Here is a 27,594-nt window from a genome sequence, read left to right as displayed (position 1 = left end):
TATGGGAGTTAGCAGAGAGATGGTCCCTCCAGCCTACGTCGATTCTTCTACTTCCGGGAATTCGCCTGCCCCCTTGCTCACAGCCCGTAGCCATAGCTTTCCCATCATCCCACCGCAAAAAGCACATGTGTTTCTGCTGCACTGCTTTCCTCTCCAAAGAAAGATTTCTTCAATACGCGATATGGACGCTCCTACTGCCTACTTCTTTCATTTGGAGAGGAGAGCAGTGCATGAATGAATACTTATTATAGCCTACAATGTGTGAACAAAACAGGCATGAACTTTTTTAAAAAATTTGCATGGTAGTTCATGATAATTCCAGCATATAAAGATCCTTTTTTGATCTATCTACTAGTTTATTGACGCAAATAAATCCCTACGGACTTGTTTAACACCGAATGTTGACAGACGTGTGAGGGAACCTTGGACCAATGATCGCACAATTCTGAATGAAAATACTTCCGTGTAGGGTACTCTTGTGTTTCCTCACGTACCGGCCCTTCTACCCATAGACAGTAAAAGATATAGACAGTCATCACGTAGACGTCAATCGAGGCGGGTGAAGCAAATTTCAACCGTTTCCTGTTGGTCGATGAGGCTTTCTGCGCAGGCTCAGGGGACGTAAATGTAATGTAGGCACGTAGTCTGACTCGTGTAACTCTTGTGATAGCTGCACTGAGAGATTGGGTATGTAGCCACTTACTTCGTTACCACCATGTCTACATTACTGTTCTAAATGTCCTAGTTGTTCGTAGATAAATGTGATTCAATATAAACCTTTTTCGCCACATTCATAGCCTAGGCTACTGTCAATCCATCAAAACTTCGCTGAAATGTTGTGCTCCGATGCTTTCGTTCTTATCCAGAGAATACGGTTATTTTGCTCCTGTGCGACGCTTTCACCTGCTCTGGATGTATGCTTATTACGTCACTTTAGCATTGATTTCGGAAAAAAGTTTATTACTCAGCCGGTAAGTCAGTTACGAGGTTATGACGCCAATCACACAATGCTGTATTACTCCGAAAATAGAAAAACTTCATATAAAGGCTTAAAACACTTGTTATTTGATGTCAAAGTGGCGCCAAAATTGAATGGGGTTCAATGGGGATGGCTAGGTGAACTGGTCTACTATTTAGCCTCAGATCCGCCATAGTGTCTACACTCTTGAACGTTCGCCTGCCCCCTTGCTTCTACCTCCCTCCTCTCTCCTCAGTCTTGCCTCCTCTGGTTGCAATTAGATGAATGAGATGTCCTTGATGACGTCAGGCTTTGAACGATTTCCGGGGCATGAGCTGGAGGACCGAGGAGAGAGGCAGAGATGGGAAGTAACGAAGTAGAAATACTTCGTTACTGTACTCAAGTAGATTTTTCAGATATTTTTACTTTACTATTTATTTTTGAGGCGAATTTTTACTTTTACTCCTTACATTTTATCACGAATATCGGTAGGCCCTACTTTCTACTCCTTACATTTTACAAAACTGACTCGTTACTTTAGTTTCAAATAATTTCAGTGGAGTTACCGTTATTATTTTTCACGTCATCAATAGTGAATGGGGAATATACGTTGCACTTGACGCACCACTACAAGATGACAGATTGGGCGGCAGTCATTCGCGGCAAATCATTGCAGCTTGATGGCAGTAACGTTAACGTTAGCATGTAGTAGTATGTCTCAATTAAATTTCAAAAATGCCCTCCTCCTCTTCTCGCCTTTGGTGCTTCCCTAACTTCTAGCTGCAGTGTAGCCTATATCCTTAGCAATATGCAGCATTGGGTCTTGAACAGAGATGCAGTTTACCCACGTCTGAAATTTCAGAAGTAGTTTATCCACCTCTCAAAAGAGTTTATTCACCAATTACACTGTATTATCCACAATAACAATATGTACACATTAACACTCTATGAACCACTTAATGCCACTTGTATTGTTATAAGCATTGTACAATAACCTCCAACATCATCAAACATGTTCTGAATGCCTTTTCTAAAAATCTGAGACCGCATGGCGCAGTCCACTTTACCGTGATCACAGAATTCATAGTTTACCCACCTCTTTACCCACCTCTCTATTTTCCCACTACATTCCTGGTCTTGAAATATTCACAGGAATCCATAGGGGACTGTTCGTTATTTATTGAAGGGGCCACCGGAGGAAAATAGGGGAGGGTCATGTCTTTTTATTCTTTGTTGAGGGGAGGATCACCTAACTTTTTTTTTGTCTAGGAGGGTCACCCATCTTTTGTATTCATGAAAACAGCAAAAAATCAAAGTGGCTTGTTTGATTGTTGATCAAACAAGCCACTTTGATTAGCCACATAATTTCCTATATTCATTTGGTCAACTTTATCCAGCCCTAAAAAAGCTAAATTTAACTTTGGTTTACTTGTAGTTTACCGTGTAGCCTAACTTTAAACAGTGTGCATGCTTAACATAAAGCATACTTGTGCTTCATTCATCCACACATCCAGCTCCTAACGTTTTGACAAGCATTTCTACCAATTGACCTTGTTCCTGCCCATCTCTAGCTTTGCTGTCTCCATCCTTTCTGTTTTTGTTGTTTGCAAAAAAATGTATAGTATTTATTGGTAACCAACAACAAGTGCAATTGTTAATTGCTGTCATTCTCTCTCCTGCCAACAAAAATGTGTTACATTCCAAGTAGCAGTGTGTAATTCTGCTTCCATAAAGTTGAACAAATAAATTTGGTCATATAAAAAAACAGTTTATGGTCTACAGTGTAGAGTTGGTAAGTTATGGTAGGCCAACTTGGAGTGAATATACAGTGGAAATTCTTTGTCTACTCGTAGCTGAGTAGCCTGACAGGTGCGCACGTAGACATACGGCCAAACACTGCAAGCGCCAATAAATCATGCTCTCACGACAACCACGACGTTAACTTAAATAGGCCTAGGTTAACATCACTCTGGGTTCGCATTCAAGCAAGCAAAATGATTATTTGAATAGCCTACATCTGTTTCACTGGAAGGGCAAGGGGTAACACAGAGACAGGCCAGATGGCAGGACTAATGAGAGTATTACAGTAATATGGGATATTCTACGGGAAAATATTAAAACGGCAAGACAGCGGGGAAAAGTTAAAATGATAAACCTGGAAAAAGTTGGCATGTTATTTGGTATTTTTCGGTCCCTGTGATTATTTGTGAAATTGTGCAAACGGCCTTTTCAAGTCATTTGAGAAGGAAGGAGTGTAGCAAGCTTCCAAATTGACGCTCGTCTGAGAAATGGAGTTTTGGATAATGTTCAGCTTCGGCAGCTTTACAATGACTGAGGAAGCCTAGGGACGGGTCCATAGCAACAAGTTCATGTGTTGAATTTGTTATTACCCAGTGTGCTTTGTTGAATGGTCTCAATGTTTTGTTTTTTTTGTGAACATTTCATGTGAATACTTACAGAGGTTAAAACTGTCAAGCGTTTAACTGTTAAAAACAGCACTCAGTAGGCTTAATGCTAAGTTCTTTTTGTCCAGGAATTGTTCTAAAATTTAGTTTACCATGCTTATTGTGTTTCCACAACAATGTAATTAATGTGAGTAAATTTCTACAGTTGCAGGAAGTGTGCAATGGCCACCATGTTCTTGGTGAAGCCACCATCTTGTGAAGTGTGTAAGATCAGAAAGCAGAGGTTGATTTTAGAACGGTAGGCTAAGTCAATGTTTTTCCATAGTACTTAAGAGCGTGGGCGGAAGATATCGACATTGGGCCGTGGAGGGTCAATTCTTTTCTGAAAATGCTACTAGAAGATCGTTCAAAATTTTCTTGCAGACAGGGGAGGGTCATGCAACTTTTGATTGAAGCACTTCAAATTCCTCTGGTGGCCCCGTTTATAAATAAAGAACAGTCCCTAGGAATGAAATGTTCATGTTGTTTTATCCAATATTAGTTGAGCAGATGTATAGTCCATCTTATACACACCCATGAAGCCAACAAAGAAAGTGCAAAAATAGAGACTTTTATGTAATTATTCCATTTTGTGTAGTCATATCAGAACCTGACATACAATCCAAATACAAACCTCAGAAATGCATACTTTTATTGTCAGTATGCATTTTGGGTAACCAAAAGTCCTATGTGGAGTTTCCATAGGGCATTACAAAACGCATGAGCATACCTTGGCAAATAATGGTCTAAAGTACTCATTTTTTCATTCTATATTGATCTACTTTTGCACACAGCTTCGCAAGACCTGGTGCTAGGGCTCAGCTGTGTTTCAAAAATCATATCAAGGGACCTAGAGGGCTGAAATGTGGTCAGTTCAGAGATGCTTGTTATGCCGCAGGCTCTGTAACTCTGTGCCAGTGCTTCCTAAGAAACTACAGGACTTAGAACTTTCTAAAGATGTCCAGCATTTGATGGTAGGCCAAAAGAACACACTGCCCTCTGAAGTAGGCAGTGCAATGTTGGTGGTGGGAAGCCTAGAAATGGCCCAACAGGTTATCGGAAGATTTAAAAAGAGAGACTGCCACACTTGCACTCTAGTAACATTTGTGTGGTCCAGGTACCGTTGGATAAAAAATGGTTGTCATTCACAAGACTACTTTTACTTTTATACTTTAAAGTTAAATCAGTACTTCTACTTTTACCAGAGTATTTTTTAACACAAGTATTTATACTTCTACTTGAGTACGGGAAGTGAGTACTTTTGCCATCTCTGGCTCTGGGTGTGCTACCAGGCTACTCAGCTGCAGGTGTCCAATCACATGTGCTCTGGGTGTACTACCAGGCTACTCAGCTGCGAGTAGAGTGGAAGAGTGGGAGTTCCTTACCCGTAAAACGGGAAGTTCGGAAGCCAGAGTCAATGGGATCCTTTCCAGATGGACCTGCAGAGCAAATTCAAATTTACTTACAGGTTTGTCTGGGTTCACCCAGGCGAGGAGTTCCCCTGAGTCTATTCACTCCAAATTGGCCTACTCTCATTTCATCACTGCACTGTAGCCAATATTAACTGCATGAAAGTAGGCTATTGATGTATTTCTATAAAACAAGCTTGTTTTTGTTCAACTTTATGCAGTAGAACTACTTCACACTACTTGGCATGTGCATATTTTGTTTGCACAGGAGAGAGAATGAGAGAGCACACGCAACGGTTACAGGGCTTGTCATTTTGCTGTTAACTAGCGGACAAACTAGCATGGTACTGAATACCATACAGAATAAAGCACACGCAACGGTTACAGGGCTTGTCATTTTGCTGTTAACTAGCGGACAAACTAGCATGGTACTGAATACCATACAGAATAAAGCCAGAAAAGGTTCATTTGACCTTTTCTGTCTTTTAGGACTGCATAAAGTTGGCAAAATTAATGTGTGTGTGTGTGTGTGTGTGTGTGTGTGTGGTGCAGAGCAGATGAATGTAACACAAGAAAAATAAGGGTGATGGAGAGACAGGAGAAAGAAAGTGGTGTGGTGGGGCGAAGCAGTAGCATAGATCTTCTTTCAGGGAGACTAGTCTGGAACACCATAGTTCATAACCGTTTCCCTCAGACAAGAAAAATGTCAGACCAATCAGCAATGAGCGGGGAAGACGAAACCCAAACTTATTGCGTTAAACAGAAGCAACAACACCATCAAGCATCAACAAAATGCAGTTGGAAAAATACAGAAATTTATTTACAGCAAAGGTAGACCCACATACTGTACATTGTTTCCTGCCAGTTAATGCTGTTTATTGTCAGTTTGTAAAGTTTAGGCGAAGTAGGAAGCAACATTAAACATTTCTGATCAATGCGATTGGTAAGGCTCGAGCAATGATTTCAAAATTAGTGCCCGTCGTGATGCAAGTGTTGCAAACTTTTCCCAATTGAGAGTCACTAGACTCTATAATTCACTTTGTGAATGAGTTTGGATTTTTCCAGGCTAGCAAAGCAGATACAGAGCAAAATAATTGGTACAGTAGGAGAAGAGTGAGAGAGAGAGAGTGAGAGTGTGTGTGTGTGTGTGTGAGAGAGAGAGAGAGAGAGAGTTAGTGTGTGTGAGAGAAAGCATCTATTTCTAAATCTTTGCCATATATTGTACTCCAAGCATTCTCTATGTAAACCTTATGTTTAAATGTTTAAATGCTTTGGCAATGCAAAACTTTTTGTCATGCTAATAAAGTACACTTGAATTGAATTGAAATTGAATTGAGAGAGAGGTAGTTGTGAAGAAACAGAAAAACAGAGATTCAGGGCTCACCTCACTCCTCCTCCTCCTCCTCAGCCCTGTCAAACATAATCTTGCTCTCCGCTGGGCAGCATCACATGGGCTGCCTCTTCATCACTCGCTCAGCAACCTACATGTTACACACAAGCTTGAGAAGATGACCCCGCTTATCCTCCTCTCTCTTCCTCCTCTGCATCTCTCTCTCCTCTCTCTTTTCCTCTTCTCTCCATCTCTCAATCTCTTGGTCTATTTCTATCCATCCCTGTCTGTCTGTAAATCCATTTGATCCCTTTCTCTCCCTCTGTCTCTTCCTCTCTATCTCTCTCTAGTTCTCCTCTCTGTTTCTCAAACTGGTTCTGGGTTGTCATCCCTCACTTTTCTTTTTCTCTCTCTCTATTTCTCCCTCCCTCTGTCTCTCTTCCTCTCCCATCTCTCCCCTCTTTTCATGCCCCCCCCAAAAAAAAGGCTTCTTGGATCAAATGCCAAATCTGACAAACTATGGCAGCAGCGTTGGTTTAGTGTGCTTCTCATCACAGTATCTGTGGAGAGAGAGAACTGGGAGAAAATAGGGGGATGATGAGAGAGAGGGAAACTGAGTTAGTAAAGAAGAGAAAGAGAGTAAGTGAGAGAGAAAGAGGGAGAGAGAGAGAGAGAGCACTGATTGGCCTCTGAAGTAAGTGACAAGTCGAGTGGATGCAGAAAAGTAGCTTTAATAAGAAGAAAAGGAAAGCCGAACGACGCTCACTCACCACATTAAGCTACGCTGAGCGCCTGAAATCTTTCTCTCTCCCTCTGTCTCTGTCTCTCTCTCTCTCTCTCTCTCTCTCGCTGTAATATGAATGCTGTGCGGTGCTTTAATAAATCATTTGTAAGTCTTTTTCGTCTCATCAGAGTTGCGCTGCGGGTTGCTTGGCTCCGACTGCTGGTGCTGCTGCAGTGCGTACACCCACCAAACCCGTCTGCCTGCCCCTGTGTGTGCTTCCATCGTCCACCCTGCAACACGTCTCCCATCTCAGAACGGATCCCCATCAGGATCGCTGGTCCAGATGACAGTGGACCTGGTCAGGGTCAGAACCATCTGTTTGTGTTTAGGAAGCCTGAGCTCTGGTGGGTCCAAACAGTGTCACATCAAGGCCATATAGGGTCCACATCTGGTTCAGACCACATCTATATTTGTTGTCTAGGCTCTAGGACATAGATGACCCTCAGATGATGATAGATGACCCCCAGCGCATCCTTTGTGGCACAGCAGGATGTCCGCCAAATTATTTCAACCCAATTGCTTCTTCCAAACCAAAAATAGAATTACAAAAAGCATGGTCTTTAATTGGATTTGTAAATAATTACATTTTTAATGGTTTAACATTGTACACACCATTCCAGAATATGGGACTAGACTGCAATACACATTATCATTGCTCTGGGTTAATAAAAAATCTTATTTTGTTTTGTTTTATAAAATATGTAATTTGGGATCCGTCCACTGTGTCTAATAGCCGATGGGTCCTTGGCTGGTGTGTAGCTGATAGCTGACAACCCTGTAATGTGTCAACGACAGATCAGGACCAGATCACAGGTGTTGAAGGGTCTGCTGAAACCGAAACGTGGATTTATTTTCATTTTTTTCGTTGGAGTACAAAAGCACAGGACCCACATCTGCTGAGAGAGCCAGATCTGACAGAGCCATCTGAAGTGTGCTCAAAAAAGCAAACAAAGGCAAACGCCAAACACGAACATTTGCAAACAGTTTCTCAGTTTTGTTTTGAGTTCACTGTTAACATTGGCAGACACACACAAGCAGTCTGAGGTAGTGTTCTGTGAACAAACAAGGACACTGGATAAGTTTAAACACTTTAAACTGAACGATTGGGAGTGTTCACCAGAAAAACATTTAAATTTAAAACCTCTGATTTTCTAATCTGAGCGTAGAGATCTTGGACTGTGCAGATGCCCGGGATCTCCCAAACTTGATGGGGTGGCTTGGCTTCTATCAAAAGGCTTCTTAATCACAACAACTTGGGGCTAGATTCCAGGCTTACATCAATAGAGGAAGCAGACAGAGGAGACGGATTCCTTTGCTCTCCTTTCCACACATGTTGGAATGAGTCTGCACTAGATTGGGCTCTGTGGTTTCCTTTCCACAAAAGACAGAAGGACAGAGGATAAAGGATTGAGATAATTCAGAGCACTTCAGTTGATACCAGCTGACATGGGAACAGCTTCCCACCACATATGGGGTCACATCCCTTCCAGAACTTTCTATTATCAGGGGTTGACTGAGGACTGCAGTTTGGCCTCTGACTAAAGGCAGGCACATTAGGAAACAGAGGGTCAGTTGTCCTATTTCCTCCAGATAGGAGTTGACTCTGGAGTGGACCCATCAAGCGCATTACTATATGCAATCCTGGCAGTACCCTTAAACATGCGTGTTGAACTAGGTGCCATGGAGTGAACAACACTGCAGCCTGCTCACTCTCTGTCTCTCACTCATTGGTGACCATAGATGGCTGGAGTACACAGTCTCCGTCTCGGGTTGGAGTCCGACCAGCGGTCATTTCCCAATCTCACCCCATCTCTCTCTCGCACTCGCTTCCTGTCACTCTCTCCTGTCAAATTAATTAAGGCATAAAAGTTCCCAAAAATATATAAAAAGAAATACTCGGTATCCGGGCAGCCTCAAGTCTGTGCTTTTGGCCTCCAACACAACACAAAGGCACAGCCCTGAGGCACACTGAGGAATTCTGGGTAATCCAGATATTGTGCCCCCCTCCTCCTCCTCCTCCTCCTTGTGTCTCTGTGGTCAAACCAACGGTCATCAGCGGTCATCAGCTCATCGCTCTTTTGAGCGACCATAAATATCTCACTGGAGCTCATAACAAGACGCGTGGGACCACTGAGTCCAGTCCGGCCGCCCACAGGCACGTCCGACCCAGGCATTAAACTTCATTAACTGGCCCGATAAGGGGAGCCTGCTCACGCTTTATGGGCGAGAGACGGAGGATAAGAGCACAACGCTTCATACAGAGGATAAGGGCCTCGGAGGGAGAGTGTGTGTATGAGAGCGAAAGAGAGGAAGAGAGAGAGAGAGAGAGAGAGAGAGAATAAGAGACGGAGGATAACAGCACGCAGCTTCATACAGAGGATAAGGGCCTCAGAGAGAGTGTGTGCATGAGTGAGAGAGAGAGTGTTTGTGTGTGTGGACATATCTGCCTGTCGGCTCCCTTTTAAGCATTATCTTGTCTGGCCTCTTTCTCCTGCGGTACTCTCATGTCTCCGTGGTGACTCAGGGAAAACACAATGGAGCCCGTCAGGAAGGTATTGTTTCCTTCATAATTAAATGTAGGGGGCTTTTGCTTTCTGATGCCTGTGATGTACACCGCACAACATGCACCCACACACACACACACGCACATGCACGCACACGCACACACACTTCAATCCTGATAAGAGTAACAGACTGAGTGTGGGATGTCAGAGAACTAAGCGAAGGCCCCAGGGGGTCTCAGCGAGATAACTCGCCTCCTGTTGTTGTGGAGAAAGAGGGGAAGAATGAAAGAAAGAAAGGGGTAAGGGGGGCAAGGAAAGAGAAGAAAAGAACATATAATGAAAAGAAGGCACCCCGACGCACACACACAGACCTCTCTTGGATCTGCCCAAACCCCAACCTCCCTCAGGTTAGCATGAGGCTTATTAGCATTAGCATATCTATTTCTGAAGCTCCACACTTCCACAGCTCCAGCCCGGCGCTCCATCCTTCTCCTGGCTGTCGGCCTTGGCTTGGCCCGTCCTGTGGAGATGTCACAGGTACTGTAAGTAGAGCCTCTTTCAGTACAGAGCTACTGCGGTGGAGGAGGAGGTGGTAATGGTGCCAGCCACTCAGGGTCATGCCACCTCCACAGGCCTCTGTGCCACACACACACACACACACACATACACACACACTTGGGTGAGATTTGAGACCTGAAGTGACACGTTTCTGCTCACACTGAGCAATGCCACTCTCGTCTTCTCCCTGTGTGCAACCACCTTCAAGTCTCCTCCCTTACAGCCTCTCTCACACACACACACACATGCTCAAACACACACTCACATACACGTACATACACACACACACTTTCACACAAAAGCACACTTCCTCACCCACACACACACACAATCACGCCCCCTCTCTCACACGCTCACACACACACACAAGCACACATTCTCTCACTCACTCTCTCTTTCACATACACATGCACACACTTTCTCTCTCTCCATCTCTCTCTCTCTCTCACACACACACACACAGCTTAGGAGAGATAATGACTGTGCTTGCAAGCACATTCCATCACATTTCTTTTTAGTCATCTGTGCTCCGTGGCCTCCTCCTTCCTTATTGCTACCCACTCCAACCCGGCGCTCTGTCAAACATCATCACCCCCCTGTCAGGCGTGGCACACATATCACTGCAACGTCGGGCCAGCCCTCACTGACTGACTGGATGCTATATATTTTAGGCAAGATAAGCAATGCAACTCCCTGGGGCACTGCCTGTAATTCAGCTACCTGCAGGCAGAAAGAGAGGGAGGAAGGGAGAGACAAAAAGAGAGAGGGAGGAAGGGAGAGACAGAAGAGAGGGAGAGAGATCAGAGGAGTGGAGAGACAGATTGCTCCCAGAGAGTGAAATTGCCTCAGGATAGACAGAGAGAGGGAGAGACAGGGGAGGAAAAGAGGCTATGAGAAAGAGATAGAGAGAGGAAACGAAAGGTGTAGAAAGAGGGAGAGAGAAGAAGATGAAAAGAAACAAATGAATAAAATAAAAGATATTGAAAGAGATAGATAGATACAATGAAAAATAGATAGAAAGAAAGACTGATAGATAGAAAGATAGATATAGAGGCGTGTGCGTGTGTGCGTATGCTGGCCTCAGGATTGGGGTGAACTGACGAGTCAGGGTCATAACTCCCTACGTCTGTCTCCATCTCTGTCAAAACCAGCCACCGGCGCCTGAAACCTGACGCTGTAGCAATCTGCGCAATCTGACAGGACGACACACACTGTGCTGCAGACAATGAGTTGGCAGTGCCATCATCCCCTCTTCATCATCGTCATCGTCATTGACATCATCACCATCTTGGTCATCATCCTCTTCCTCATTACTGTGTGTGTGCCTTCACGCTCAGTCCTGGGGATTTCTATGGGTTTATTTGGGCATGTTTAGCCACCACAGGGACCCTCTGTTGAACCTGTAATTCAGATAGGTGCTAAACGCCTCAGCAAAGAGCTTCAGGCTGTTTAATGGCCTCTTACACCAAGATACTGCTGCTGGAGTAAACAGAGAGGGGGGGGGGGGCAGAGAAAGGCAAGAAAGAGGGGGAAGACGAGTGAGAGAGGAAAGAGGGATGGAGTGAGAGAAATAGAGAGATATTGAGAAAAGGAAGGAGGAAGTGAGTGAGAGAGGTTAAGAAGAAGGGAGGAGAGAGAGGGAGAGACAGGGGGAAAAGAGGCTATGAGAAAGAGACAGAGAGAGAACCAGGAGGTGCAGAAAGAGGGAGAGAAGAAGATGAAAAAGAAACAAATGAATAAAATAAAAAAAGATATTGAAAAGATAGATAGATACACGAAAAAAATAGATAGAAAGAAAGACTGATAGATAGAAAGATAGATATAGAGGCGTGTGCGTGTGTGCGTATGCTGGCCCCTGGTGATTGGGGTGAACTGACGAAGTCAGGGTCATAACTCCCTACGCCTGTCTCCATCTTCGTCAAAACCAGCCACCGTGCCTGAAACCTGACGCTGTAGCAATCTGCTAATCTGACAGGACGACACACACTGTGCTGCAGACAATGAGTTGGTATAGTGCCATCATCCCCTCTTCATCATCATCATCGTCATTGACATCATCACCATCTTGGTCATCATCCTCTTCCTCATTACTGTGTGTGTGCCTTCACGCCAGTCCTGGGGATTTCTATGGGTTTATTTGGGCATGTTTAGCCACCACAGGGACCCTCTGTTGAACCTGTCAGGCTCAGATAGTGCTAAACGCCTCAGCAAAGAGCTTCAGGCTGTTTAATGGCCTCCACACCAAGATACCGCTGCTGGAGTAAACAGAGAGGGGGGGCAGAGAAAGGCAAGAAAGAGGGGAAGACGAGGAGAGAGGAAAGAGGGATGGAGTGAGAGAAATAGAGAGATATTGAGAAAAGGAAGGAGGAAGTGAGTGAGAGAGGTTAAGAAGAAGGGAGTGAGAGAGAAAGGAGAGAGTGAGAGAAGGGGGAAGGAGTGAGAGCGAAAGAGATGAAAGGAGGGAGGGAGTGAGTGAGTCTAGAGGTTGACCTTGGTTTACAGAACAGCCTGCAGGCAGGGGGACAGACAACACTCCCCTCAACACAGACTGGACAAATCCAAGCGGTCAGCCATTAAATACCATGTATACACACACACACACACTAAAATGCACTGGCATATTCCAGGCTAAGCAAACCCATGACTTATTTTGCCTCCTAATTCACTGAGTTGTCACACACACGCAAACAAACAGGATTCATGAGGATGGCATGGCTTTCATAATCCTGTCAAGAATACACATAAACATGCAGCCGATGTTTATGTGACACACACACACACACACACACACACACACACAGACAGGCGAGGATGATTGATTATTTGCCTGTGTAATGTTATGTATGAGCCAGATAATTTGTCATTCATCTGTTGAATGTAATGTAAACAAACACACACACGCACACACACACACACACATGTATCCTAATAACTACAGCATTACTGAGGCTATTTGCTGAATATTTCCATGCACTCAGAGACAGATTATTGAGATCATTCACCTATTAAATGTCACATAAACACACACACACATACACATGCTCACACACAAAGAAATATTTTCCTCTGTGTGTCACAGCTAATTAAGACTAGAGCACACAGCACAACTAATATGTTGTGTTCTCAAAGAGACCCACACAGCAGGGCTCGAATTATCTTTTTGTCTTTAAGGGGGTCTCTCTATCTCATAAAAAGTTGGCACACCCCCGATAGCCCAACAAGGCTATTGATACAATGAAATAGCCTAGGGCGCAAAGTGGCTTTTAGCAGTACATTATATGCCACGGTAGGCCTAGGCTTTACCTTGACACACAACAGACATAGATTTTCATAGAAATTGATTACTTTTAATTAATTTCAACATATTATTGATTGTAATAGTCCATATTTCATTTCAATTTCACAATACAAAGAAATAGACTAAACGATTTAGTCTGTGCCATTCTCAAATTTACAACATAACTCATTTAAACCAGACCACCGTCTCAGATAGGCTATCCTCAGTGTCAAACACAATAATGCATGTAGTGTAACTTATACACAGGGGAAAAAGCACTAACTGGCAGAAATGAATAAAGCCAGCCAAACTATGTTCTAGTATTTGGCTAATGTGTTGAACCGTGGAAAATTAATAGACAAACAATTTTGGAATTTGCACTGAGATATTGTCGGTAGCCATTGAATATTCCGACATCAGAGATTGCTAACAGGTGTTTCAAAATAGCTGGGAACTTTCCGGAGCTCTGAATGTCAGAAGATAGCTAGATCATCAGACAACACAATCATTGTACTGTAGGCTGCATTATGGGCCATAATTTATGGCTTTGTCAATCAACATAGAATAGGTGAAGCGCAAGTTCAACAGCAAACAGGACTTTTCAGCACGTATCAAACCATGTAGGCTAGCCCAATGAACGCCTATGCAAATAGACAAAACACTCACATCAAAGCAGGGTGACTTCTTCAGATTTGCGAGTGCTGTCAAATCGATACGGTTTGCTCATATAGTCTAGTGGTGTGGTGGTGAAGTGTCATGCTGCGTTCAAGAGCGTAGTGTAGGTCTAGCCTATATTTTAATTTAACGTCTTTAAAGGAGAATTCCAGTGTGATATTGACCTAAAGTGTATTGAAACATGATACCGAGTGTGAACGTATGTCTCATAGCCCATCTCAGCTTGTCCCCTGCACTCCAAAATCTGGCGCTAGTTAGCCGATGCTACCAACAGCTTTTTCAATAGTGGTGCTTCGGCATCGGGCTAGCCATGCAAATAAATCACTGTTTTATACCCATTTACTAGGCTCAATGTATCTCCACACTTCATTGGTAGACTTCCGAGGGCCCTGACATTTAAAACGAGACATTGAGAACTTTGAAAAAGCACTGGTAGTTTACTTACAAGAAGATTTATACAAACAGTATCTTCACGAAGTTTAGTGTTTGCAACCATCTTGAATTTAGTCATGATAAGTCGAGCAACGAGTAAGAATGAACAGGTATGATAAGGGATCAGATTCCAAAAATAATTCAGTGGAAATGCATGTATTCCAGTTGCTGCTCCTACGCGTGCGCGTGCCTGTCCGTCCCTGGTAGAGTCTTGCATTTGGGTCCTCCTGCACAACCCTGACATACAATAGGTCATCCCTCTAGGCTTTGTAATTTTTGTTCAGTTTGCAGCAGTGGTTTAATATTAGTCACAATAGAACTTGGCTGATTGAGTTTTCCTCTACCACTACCAACATTGTTGACAGTGTAGGTCCCACCCCTTCCTTGATTTCAATTGCCTAGCAAGAGAGAAGTGACATTGACGAGCCCAGCGCTGTTATAAAAGCGCTCAGAGCGCTGCGGAAAAACTCTCAGCGCTGAGGGCTTTTTTCTTCATAGGATTTGTATTGAAAATAGCTGCCATCGGTGCAAAAAATGCTAGGCCCTAAATGTTAAAAAAACAAATAAATTGAAGAGAATCATTCTTGGATTAAAGAGGGGTGTCATGCGATGTTCATTTCTGGTGAGCACTACATGAATGACAAGCAAACATGACATGAGCCAATTGCATAGTTACTACTAGGCTATTTCCAGATGTACAAATTTGTAAATAGTTGTGTAAATTATTACTCATGTAATTAAACAAAAATAGTTGTGTAGCTTATTACTCATGTAATTAAAAACCAACGGTGAATGAACTTAATTGCATTGCCTAGGTTAGAGACACAGACTTAACAGATGTAAGTCAGCAGATCAGCTTAACATTGCTATTATTTGTTGATGTCAAACCTGAAGTGAAACACACGTTTACCACACTACTGTTCCCATAGTTCACTCTCGTATAACTTTCTCTTCTCATGCCCTGAACAATAACTCTGCTTCATCTTCTCATCAACAATATAACTCTCGCTAGCTTGACGCAAGGGGGCCTTGATTAATAGGAGGGGCCATACGCAAACCTTCTGCGGTTTGGCGATGGTGCTGATGACTCTACATTCACAAATGTACATACATCAGGCTGCCAGGCTGTATTGACAGCTGACACAAATATGTAGAGCCAATCAGTATCTAGGGGACGTCATGCAAAACGGAAATGCAAAGTCAAACACCGGGAGGAAGGGAGAACAGCCAGAAAGGAGAGCGCAGAGATGCATTCAAATTGGACAGCAGTGAAGGTTCGTGCCAAATATGTTTTCTTTGAACTATTTGTATGAATTGAACGATTGTTCCATTGTAACGGTAACAATTCGTCCGGCTGACGTCTAGGTCCACTGCATGTTCACAGAGAACTACCTCCTCAGACTGTTCTGAGTGTTCTCAAACGTTTGCAGAGAACTCAAGGCAGACAGAAAGCTGTTTCTAATCCCCCTGCCAATCAGGAGGCCATCAGGCACACCTGGGCACACCTGAGCACACCTGGACACCTGCTGCAGACAGAGGAAGAAAGAGCAGAGGCACAGAACGTGGGCCAGATCATGTTACAACACACACACACACACATCTCCATGGTCGAGAAGACACAGAGACAGCACTGCTGCAGACAGGCAGTGGTGCAAAAAACAACTCTGTGATGCCTGTCAAGAGAACACTGGACAGAGGAGCGAGGGAGAGAGTGAAACAGAGGGAGAGAGAGAGAGAGGCAGAAAAGAGGAGACACAAGAGAAAAAGAGCTGAATCCAGAGGCTGATTTCATAGTCTTCACACGTTATGGGTCCCATCTGAACAACCAACACAGAGTTCAGACACTAAGAAAGAGCAGTGAGAGAGAAAGGGAGGGAAAAAGAGAGAGAGAGAGAAAGGGAGGGAGTATATATGTCAGTATATGTGTGTATGTATATGTGTGTATGTTTATGCTTACAGTACATTGGCCCTCATTTATCAACAAAGCGTAGAAACTAGCATAGATCTGAGTGCAGAAATCATCTTACGACGGGGCTATTTGACATCTTTAGAACAGTAAACATTATCGGAGGTGTCAAATGTTGAGTTACTCCAGTCTAGATTTTTTTACTTTCATCACTCCTATGATGTATTGCTATTGTCTATTCAAAGTGAAATGCCTGTTTCGAAGTTAACTGATGGTCTGTGACGTGCGCCTGTGACGCGAGTTTGTGTGAAAGAATAGCCTGGCTATCCTAAGTCATCAAATGTGTCAACATAACAGGCTACATTATGGCAAATAGGCTACAAATGTGCAGGCAAGTCTTAGGTCCAAGATATTCCATAAATTCAACTCTTCAACTTTCCAACCCACCGCCAATTTACTGCTGCATGGTGCTATGCCGCCTGAAAAACTTGCATACACGAGGTGAGACTTGACGTGAGATTCAAGCGTAGCCACCGCTCACGTTCAAATTGATAAATGCCGTGCTTTGCGTGGAAATGAGCGTACGTCTGTTTTATGTCGTACGCATGTTTCATAAATGAGGGCCATTGTGTTTTGTCCTCCTTTTTACACTTTATTTCTAGTCCTCTAGTACCTATGATTATTTTATATAAATTTAAATCTATATACTGTACATGTTTATACTCATCTGAATATCTTGTTCTATGCATTATTCTGTATGATTGCTTTGGCAATGCAAATACCTTTTTTGTCATGCCAATAAAGCACCTTTTGAATTTGAATTTGAGAAAGAGGTAGTTGGAGTCTGGAGAAAAATCAAGACAGAGCAAGCGAAAGAGAGAGAGAAGGAACAGGGGATGGAGACTGCAAAAGAGGGTAAGAAAGAGAGAGAGAGAGGGTGAAAGTGTGTGTCTGTAAGCTCCTTATTCCCTGTGGCTTCATAATTCCCCATGCAGCAGAGGACCTATCAGGCCCTCGTCGCCTCCACTTCAACTCCTTGACAGCCTATTAAGCACAAGAGCCAAGACGTTGCCTTCACTGCAGCCCGTGATTAAACACGCATTATAGCCCCAGTTAAATCTCCTCCTAGTGGCGCTCGTTAAACAAGCAATCCCTCCAACATTTAGTTAACGAGAGATATCGAGATTAATGATGCTTGAAAGAGGGAGAGAGACGAAGGCAAAGATACTGAATGCGTAGCAAGATGGGTGGTCCTAGTTCATGTCTATGAGGGCAAAGTGGAGTTCAGTCAGAGACGGGCTCTGGTTCAGTCCATGCACAGGGGCGTGTCACTTGACGTATGACTTACGTTTGAACGCCTCGGTTCCACGGCAGACAAGCCGGAGTACAAAATAAACTTGGTGTACACCTTCATTAATGTTGATTTTCTCCTGACTGGAGGGTCATACTATCACGACATTCTACTGAAATAGGGAGGAGGGTTTGGAGATCATGATACCTTGTCCGAAATGTGCATCCATTGCTCAGAAAAATAAGGCTTTGACAAATTCTGGGAAATTCTTGGATTCTGCCATAGACCTCAATGTTAAAAAGAGAGCCTGATCACTGCATAAATGTGCGGGGGCGTGTACTGCTACCCTATTTGCATAAATTTCTAGGGACAGGAAATGGCCTCTCATGAAGTATCTTCGTAATCAACCATCTTTGACGAAGGGATGGAGAGAGAGAGAGGGAAAATGCAGAGACGGGTGAAAATGGGACGCGCATGGACTTCTGACTGTTCCAGAGATTTCCGTGCTTGTCCGTGTGTGTGTCCAATCCCAGCTGTGTTCCAACATGCACAGATCAAGAAAAACACATCCTCTCTGCACTCCTCTCAGCTGAGAGTGTTAAATAAAACACAGTTTATTTTCAACACATTTATTCTGCACTCCATAGCAGGAACAAGAGCAAGGGTAAGATATCTGCAATCTTAAGAGGAGGATTAAAAACAAAGTCCTTAAACTACTATCTGATCTCTCCCTTGTGGTTCATTAAAAGATTTTTACGGCCTCTGTTCAAATATTCCGAGTGAAGGTCAAAAAGGTTTAAGGACTCTTATAGTCACGGTGCCATGTTTATGCAGGACATGACGCAATACTGACCACATATCTACACTCATAGACTGGTCACAGTCGTAGTCACAGTCATGGCCGTAAACTATACTGTCAACTGTGAAATAACTCTGAAATAGATCTCCAGAAATACCGTATAGTGCCATTAATTGTTTGTTTTAGGCCTTTCTGAATTCTTGACTGTATGCTTACTTTTGCTTACTTAACAGTTCATCATCAAATCTCCCAAATGTGCTGGAGGTTGATGTGTGGAGATTGCATCACCCCCCAAAGAGTAAAGTTAATGGATGTCTTTGCACAAGGAATTGAGAGTGAGTCAGTAAACGGGTGAATCATCTCAAAGCAATTGCATTGGTAACAATTAGACAGACTGTCAGGGGATATTTTGTACTTTGGAATGAGCAAGTCTGCTAGTCTCTAGGAATTATGTGTCTGTGTCTACATTCTATGTTTTTTCAGTGAGAGATTTAGTCTCTAGGAGTCTGCCTGGTGTAGTGTGTGTGTGTGTGTGTGTGTGTGTGTGTGTGTGTGTGCGTGTACGTGCTTGCGTGCGTGTGTGTGTGTGTGTGTGTGTGTGTGTCTGCAGGCGTGTGTGTGTTTGTGTGTATGTGAGTGTATGTCAGAGCCTGTTAGAGGATAGAGGCAGCTGGAGAAAGGCTTACTGCTGTGTGCATCATCACTGGTGGTGAGATGACACAGAGAGAGGCAGAGAGAAAAAGAGAGAGAGAGAGAGAGAGAGAGAGAGGGGGGAGAGGAGGAGGAGAAGGGAAGGAAAAGGGAGGAGGGGAGAGATAAAGAGGGATGGGGAGAGAAGAAGGGGTGAGAGGAGAGGAGGAGGGCAAAGGAGTGGCTGGAAGAAGAGGAGAGAAGTATGTGAAGGAGAAGAAAGGGAGAATGGAGGAGGAATGGAAAGAGTGAGGAGAAAGGAGAGAGGAAAAAGAGAAGAAGAGGAGGTAGAAGTGGAGATAGTTAAAGTTAAATAATAAGTCAAGTTAAATACCAGCAGGTGTGTGTGTGTGTGTGTGTGTGTGTGTGTGTAGGTGTGTGTGTGCGCAACATTGTATCTTAACAGTTGCTCATAAAGCAACATTGAATTGAGAAAAGAGAGAGAGAGAGAGAGAGAAAGAGAGGAGGAACAGTGAGGAAAGGAGCAGAGAGGAGAAAGATAAAGGAAAGAGAAGAGATTAGTATAGAGGAGGGGTGTCGGGGGAGATGCTGCCTGTGGTGTGTGTGTGTGTGTGTGTGTGTGTGTGTGTGTGTGTGTGTGCATGCTGCTGTAGTCCCATAACTCTCTCTGACATTGACAGCGTTCACTTAGCTTTCATACTGCCCCAGGAAACATCAACACCCATTCCCCATCACACAGAGACACACACACACAGAGAGAGAGAGAGAGAGAGAGAGAGAGACACACAAACAGGCAAGGAAATAAACATATATTCATACACTCACACATACCCACACAGACAAATAAACACATGTGTACACATAGGCATAGGCATATTACTGTAATCAGCTTCAAACATCAATTATTACAGGCCTAGAAATATAATGCACACAGATGGAGAGAGAAGAAAACACACCCATCACTCATCAGTGCTGCCTCAATCTGTGCACAACAACCTTGGGAGAATACAACAGTAACTATTCTCACTTTCTACTCAATACTCATTCTCCCTTCCAAACACACACACGCACACACACACACACGCAACACACACGCACACACACATTTACAACAAAGACAAATACACTCACACACACGCACACACACACACGCACGCACACACGCACACGCACAAACACACACACACAGACACACGCATGCGCGCACACACGCATGCACAAACACACACACACACACTCACACAGACACACACACACGCACACACACACACACGCACGCACGCACAAACACACACACACACACTCACACAGAGACACACACACGCACGCCCGCACGCACGCACACAAACACACACACACACACAGAGACACACACACACACACAGAGACACATACACGCACACAACCACACACTCAACTACACACAACAAATACATGCCTTCTACCTCCACACTGGAAAGATGTAAACAGTGAGGCAGAAATAAAATAAATCACACAATAAAAATGCTGCTCTGTTAACGCAGTGAGTGATATACCAATAAAGCAGCAAGAGCATGCTCACAAACACACACGCATCGCGACGCTAACATCACCGCGACACGCATTAAGACGCCGCACGCGCGCATGCACGCACGCACACACACAAACACACGCACACACACACACACACAAACACACACACACACACAAACACACACGCACACAAACACGCGCGCATGCACGCACACACACAAACAAACAAACAAACACACACGCACACACACACACGCACAAACACACACACCTCTTTTTCTCATTATTTTTCTTGCTGTCTTTCTGTCACTCTTCCTCTCTCTCACACACACACCCTTACACTGTCACATACACACAAACACTTTATGCATAGCGCATTTGGGCTGTCTTTGAGAGGTAGAAGAATACTTAATACTTACAGTTTCAGTAACACTGACACTGCGTGTCTGTGTGTGTGTGTGTGTGTGTGCGTGGCGCAAAGGTGATGTGTGTGTGCGATGTGGGTATGTGTGTCTTGGCTGGCAGGTGTGTGTGTGTGTGTTGCCCACAGCTACCCACACTGTGCCAGAAACAGAAAGAGTAACATCATGATACTGATGCATGTGCCCATGGGCTATTTAAACATACATACTTAATGTATACACACACACACACACACACACACACACACACACACACAGGAATGTATGCATTTCTTAACATGTGTCGATCTTGGAAACTGAATCCTGGTCATCCTGAATCACAAAAGCTGTTGACTGACATGGATTTGTTCAAATCTATGACTATATCCACCGCTTAATAATCCAAACTTGTATTTCTGTCAAACACTTACTGTAGGGTTCCATTGATTAAGAACTGTTTAGACTGTTTTTACTGAACATTCAGGCGTTGAGGTTATATGTCCAGGCTGTTCTTAGTCTTGTAATGTATTTATCTTTTGCAGACACATGTAATTACAGTAAGCCAGTCTGCTTGTATGATCAGAGACTGTGGGCATGCGTGGGAACCCTCATGCATGCTGATGATGTGGGAAAGGGAATTGGACTCCTGTGGGACTCCTCTGTGAAGTGCTCAGACTCTAAGACTGGGGCTTGGTCTGTTATGGGTTACATGTGATAGATACAGTGGTGGTAGCGTAGCGGCTAAGGGGCTGGGCTAATGCTAATGCAGTACTCTGAAAAGTGGTGGTTTTAATTCCAGGCTTCCACCGTTGTACCCTTGTGCAAGGCACTTAACCCCAAATAGCCCATGTAATACAGCTAATAAGTTGCTTTGGATAAAAGTGTCTGCTAAATGAATAAATAAATAAAATGTAAGATTCTCTCTCTCTCTCTCTCTCTCTCTCTCTCTCTCTCATGCCAAAGCATAGAACAGAGTACACAATGTAACAATACACACAATAATCAAACACAAGCACCCAGACAGACAGACAAAAATCACAGCACCATATGAAATTCTGAAAATACACACATTCATATGCAATGCACTTTTATAAACATTACTGTTTAGCTGGATCCAATGTTGCTAAAGCTAGTATTCAGTAACATGTGGAGTCTGCTTCTCTCTCTCCCTCTCACTATCTGTGTTTAAATCCCTTCCCAGTTACATTGTATTGGTAAGACAACCTTATACTTTGTAAGATCTGCTGGTTATGAGAACACCTTAACAGAGATAGCCTAACCATCTACCTTATTCAGGTTTTTCCAGCTGGTGCAATCAAGCTAATGGAGAACGGAGACTATACTATGAAACGCCTACAGTGCATAAAACTCACCACACCACAGAATTTTCATGTTTGCCATGAAAAACAGACAATATCATGCAGTACATTGATTACAAAAAGTGATGGCATGGATTGATTAACTAAAGTGCCAATGTGTGTAATTTTCTAAGAACCATATGTTGGTCGTAAAGTCCTTGTTGTGGGCAAATCTGCTGAATTTATGAGCCTCATTACATAAGGCGATGCATTACTGATGATGATGATTTTATTACCCATGGAAACACACAGACAGTGTCTTAGAAAACTCAATACATTGAATTTCTCATCTACACTGGGCTCTTGGTATCTTTAATCTTTAACAGTAGGCTATGGCAAAATGTAACTACCGAAAAGTCATGCAAAACACCAACAACTGCATCTTTGGCACTGATAAAAGCTTGCTAGCGTGTGTCTTTTAGCTATGTAATTGGTGATGTCACGCTATGAAAACACATTGCACATGATGCTCCCTTCTGCCATATACAGTAGCCTAAGGCCTGGGCTACACCAGGTCACCAGGTACGTAACTGAAGCGCTCTGTTCACGGAACGTAAAAATATCACGTATGGTGTAGCCAGTTCCATGGATTATAATGGCAGCTGTTGCAGCAGACGCTACGTGAACCGAACGCTTGCGTTACGTGCCTGGTGTAGCCTCCCTGTAACTATAACGTAACCTGGGCAGCAAGCAGGAAGGAGAGGTGTGTCTGCCCCTCATCTGTCCTTCACCTAGGGATGCTGGTACACTCTTAAAACGAGTGTGTTGAAAATAACACAACTGGAGTGGTTTTTAACACATCTCTCCAGATAGGGACAACACAGTTTGTGTTGTTTCTAGCACATTGCTTTTGATATACTGTGGAACACAGCATTTGCGTTTACTTTCTGGACATCAGTCAGAGTAGAATTTGATGGGGTTATTTTTGGCAAGAAAATCACAATCCACTGAAATATCCATATTGTTAGTGGTACTGACAAAATTGTCCATATTATTCTCTGAAGCACTAGGGAGGGTGGGTACAGATAAAGTCTGCACTCTTAAAACAAATGTGGACATCTCTATGTCTAGATAGCTAGCATTCTAACACATTTACTTTAAGTGTGAAGTCATTCACAGGTGGGGGGGCTGAGAGATGGTCTAATTACGTAATATTAAATGCAGCACAGCAGCGCAAACACATTCCAGGTAGGAAACCACACAAATAATGCTGATTGGCATTAAAGCTTCCTGCTATCGCCATGCACCTTCCTCTTCATAAACAATTCTTCAAGCATATGTGGATACTCTCTCTCTCTCTCTCTCTATCTCTCGCACACACACACACACACACACACACACACACACACACACACACACACACACACACACAAACACACATATTTTCCACTGAAGTGTCTGGTATTAACATTTAGCTTTGGGCTCAAGGAATTCTTCAGACACGCATTAGCCAGGAGTGTCCCATTTACATAATCTGACATTGAAGTGCCATCTTCCCCTTTGTCCCACCGAAGTTTCCAAAATGTGCCTGCTGTATTCAACATTAATATTTCAGTTAGGAAAGATGGGATGAGAGCTAGTGGGAAAGGAAGGGAAGAAGGGAGGCAGAGAGAGAAGAAGAGAAGAGGAGAGTAAAGGTGTGAGAGGAAGTGACTGATTATCTGGCGTACTTCAAAGGGCCTTTGTTAAACTGATTTCCCTGCAGCTCTTCCTCAAACATAATTTTCAACCATTAAAAACCACCTTTAACCCAAAAACACTCTTCACTTGAAAGGGGGGACTATTCACCTTACCCCTTTCTGATTGGAGTTTGCAAAATTTAGACAGATCAGCCAATCAGCCAACATGAAATCCATACAAACAAAAATGCTCTTAAGCAGGTAAAAGCAATTGAGAAAAACTGTATCATATTGTTACAATGCAAAAACTTTTACATGTTATTCGATATTATAAGGACACTTAAAAAAAGCAGGGCACAAGACTGAACTGAGTGACCTGGGGAAGCATTAGACAAACAGTAGACACACAGACAGAGGTAGAGAGAGAGAGAGAGAGAGAGAGAGAGAGAGAGAGAGAGAGAGAGAAAGAAGGTGTTGAGGGACTGAGGCGAATGTGGTGGTGTGTGCCAGGAACACAGACTAGTCCACTAAAGGCACTGGAGCATGGCAGAGGGTATTTGATGTGGCTGGAAGAGGCAGAGGGTGGGGAAACGGGAGGGGGTGTTGAGGAAGGATGTGTGTGTGTGTGTGTGAAAGGAGAAAGAAAGAATAATGAGTGAAAAAGACAGAGAGAGAGAAAGAGATGAGGGGATAGATAAAGGAAAAGAGAAAGAGAGAGGGATGGAGGGAGGAGATAGAGATTTCTTTTCTTTTTTTTGGTTTGCCGGGATTTGAAGTGTGTGGTAAAAATGAGGTTTAGGCAGGAGAGAAGAGTCTAGCGCATTAGAGAGGGCAAGGGGCTTCAAAAGAGATGAAAAAAGAATGAAGTGAGTGAGTAAGTAAGTGAGTGAGTGAGTGAGTGAGTGAGTGTGCGAGTGTGCGAGTGAGTGAATGTGTGAGTGAATGTGTGACTGAGTGAGTGAGTGTGAGTGTGAGTGTGAGTGTGTGAGTGTGTGAGTGTGTGAGTGAGTGAGTGAGTGAGTGAGTGTGTGAGTGAGTAAGTGTGTAAGTGTGTGAGTGAGTGATCAAAAGAGGGAGGGGTGGATAACACAGGCGTGGAGGCTCATGGGAAAAAAGAAACGAAACTCCTCCACAGATCTGATAGCAGACACAAGCTATGGAGCCAGCACATCCAGCCTAGAACTCCGTGTGCGTCCACCCACGCCAACCTGAGCTCAATTCATAAAATATATCTCACCCATCACACACGGGGGAACAGTCCAAGATGCGCAGGATCGATCTCCTTTTTAAATCTTTAAGCACACACAAGAGCTGAAACACTGTTTGGAACTCATATATATTCTTCCTCCACAAAATGTTGATAATTTGCAACAACAAAGTGCAGCAACATTGTTTCAAAAGCTTTTTTCCATGTTTTCTCCGAGTTGATGGAAAGAACCGCAATGCAGGAAACAGCGTCCAGATTGATTTTGTCTAATGCGTTAAGGGGACTTTAATGGGAAGCTTAATTAATAAAATGGCTCTGAGTGGATCTATAGCCTTTTCCCGGGAGGCTCATTGGCACGACATTAAGATGGAGCATCTTCCCGTAAACAGGAACGACTTAGCCCCGGTCCGCACAGAGCCAGGAACGCACAGAGACTAAATTCTGCTCTGGCGCTGGCTAGCGTCTCCATAGAGACGAGTACGTGAAAGTCCGTGTGTGTGTGGTCTTTGGCAAGAGACGCCATTTAGGGTCACATAGGGGGAGAGCAACCATGAAAACAAAAGCAAAATAAAAACAAACATGGGAGTGAAGTCAAATAAAACAGACATTGCGTGCCTCACGCAGATCTGTCAAGGCAAGAACGAACGAGAACCACAAACACCCCTGGGGTGAGACGACGAGAGAGCGAGCGACTAAGCGAGCAAGCGAAGCAGAGAGAGCAGTGCTCACTGTGATGTAGAGCCCCCAGGGCCGTTTTGTGTTCCATGACGTGCGTAGGTAGTGTGTGTGTGTGTGTGTGTGTGTGTCGGTGGGGGGGGGGGGGGGGGTTCTGCTGTGAGGACGGTGACTCAGGTATTGCCCCTGCTGGGTCCATGCAGGACGACCTAACGTGAGATGGCCTTATTGCTGTCATTAATCACCATCAGTGAACACAAACGCTGGACTGAGCGTGCCCGCCTAGGCCGCGGGGACGTTAAATAACTCACATTAATGTCACGTGGATCCAGCCAAAACACTCTCTCATCTATTGGACACCTCTACCATGCTCTTACAGAAGGAAGGAGACTGGCTTTATATCATCAATAGGAGAATCAAACAAAGTTAGGGCCAAAGAAATAAATTCATCTAGGCTATTAATACTGTATATACCTATTAATCTTTTAAGAAATACTTGCTGACTTGATTTAACTCAGTCCAGCCATCTAGTTCCCTTGTCTGTGTTATGTCATCTTGCTGGTCTGACTGTGTAACATCAACGTTTCTTTATGTGTAATAACCTTGTAATAAGCTTGACACTACACTATTCATAACTTAAAGGAGGACACTTCCGGCCATTTTTCACATATTTAGAAGTCAGTACTTGGTGATTTCGAAATACTGATCTATGTGAAAATTGAGTTTTCCTTTCAGTCAGTCAAGACAAAAGGAAGTCGGGATATCCGTTTTCACCATGTTGCCAAGTCCTGGTTTCTACTCATGGAACAGATGCTTGTCCTACAGCAGCCCAAATGAGTCTTCTGCCTCACTTGTGGTCATTCAGAGTCTGCCACACACCCAGAGTGGACCCTTAAGCCGCATGCAGGCCTACGCCGATTCGCTCGTCGTTGTCATCGCTTGCCGGCCCAAAAGTTACAATTAGTTTAATGTTATTACATGATGTTTTGGTGTCGCCGGCGACAGTTATGTTGTCTGTGATTACTACAAGTGCCTGAATCTTATTCACATTTTGTTGGCTTTCATTGCAACAGTGCTGCTAGTCTCTTTCTGTCAGACTGCAGCTTTAGTCTGTCTGAGACTCCAGACTCCTGCAAGAAGCCGTAATTTACTACTCCTCGACAAGCTAAGCTGTACTCAGCCTTGACTCCTCACCCACTGGAGCGTGTGGGGCGAACGCTGTCTTGAGTGTTGGCATGGTGTCCACGTGCCAGCAAAGATCAAACAGGTCTGTACAAAGCATGCATGCTCTCTCTCTCTCTCTCTCTCTCTCTCTCTCTCTCCGTCTCCTTCCAACCTTTTCCTTCTATCTTTCTCTCCCTTTGCTCTTTTCGAGAAGCTTATAGTGCCTGATGTGAATGCAAAATGGAGGCTAGACTTGTTTCATGCCCTGAAATAACTCTGCTGTCAAAGGGGAGAAGACCACAGAAAAACACAGAAGAACAAGGAAAGGAGGCGTAATCACATGGAGATGTGGCATTAGACTGTAGACTGGTGTTCAGTGTACTCTCATGTACTCTTATGTACTCTCATGTACTCTTACACTCTTATGTACTCTTATGTACTCTTATGTACTCTCATGTACTCATATACTCTTATGTACTCTTATGTACTCTCATGTACTCATGTACTCTTATGTACTCTTATGTATTCTTATGTACTCTTATGTACTCTCATGTACTCATATACTCTTACACTCTTATGTACTCTTATGTACTCTCATGTACTCATATATTCATATACCTTATGTATCCTCATGTACCTC

General features: G+C 43.7%; 1 long non-coding RNA gene across 1 annotated transcript; it reads left to right on the top strand.

The window, feature by feature from the left end:
- The first annotated feature begins 15,483 nt into the window (after positions 1 to 15,483).
- Positions 15,484 to 17,969, top strand: LOC125285526. The gene is made up of 4 exons (XR_007192033.1): positions 15,484 to 15,645; positions 15,737 to 16,778; positions 17,105 to 17,192; positions 17,936 to 17,969. It is a non-coding gene; the product is annotated as an uncharacterized LOC125285526 (long non-coding RNA).
- The last annotated feature ends 9,625 nt before the right edge of the window (positions 17,970 to 27,594 follow it).

The sequence above is a fragment of the Alosa alosa genome, chromosome 20 (genome assembly GCF_017589495.1).
Source record: "Alosa alosa isolate M-15738 ecotype Scorff River chromosome 20, AALO_Geno_1.1, whole genome shotgun sequence".
NCBI lineage: Eukaryota > Metazoa > Chordata > Actinopteri > Clupeiformes > Clupeidae > Alosa > Alosa alosa.
Note: the sequence above shows the minus strand (reverse complement) of the source record. Positions and strands in the feature narration are given on the sequence as shown.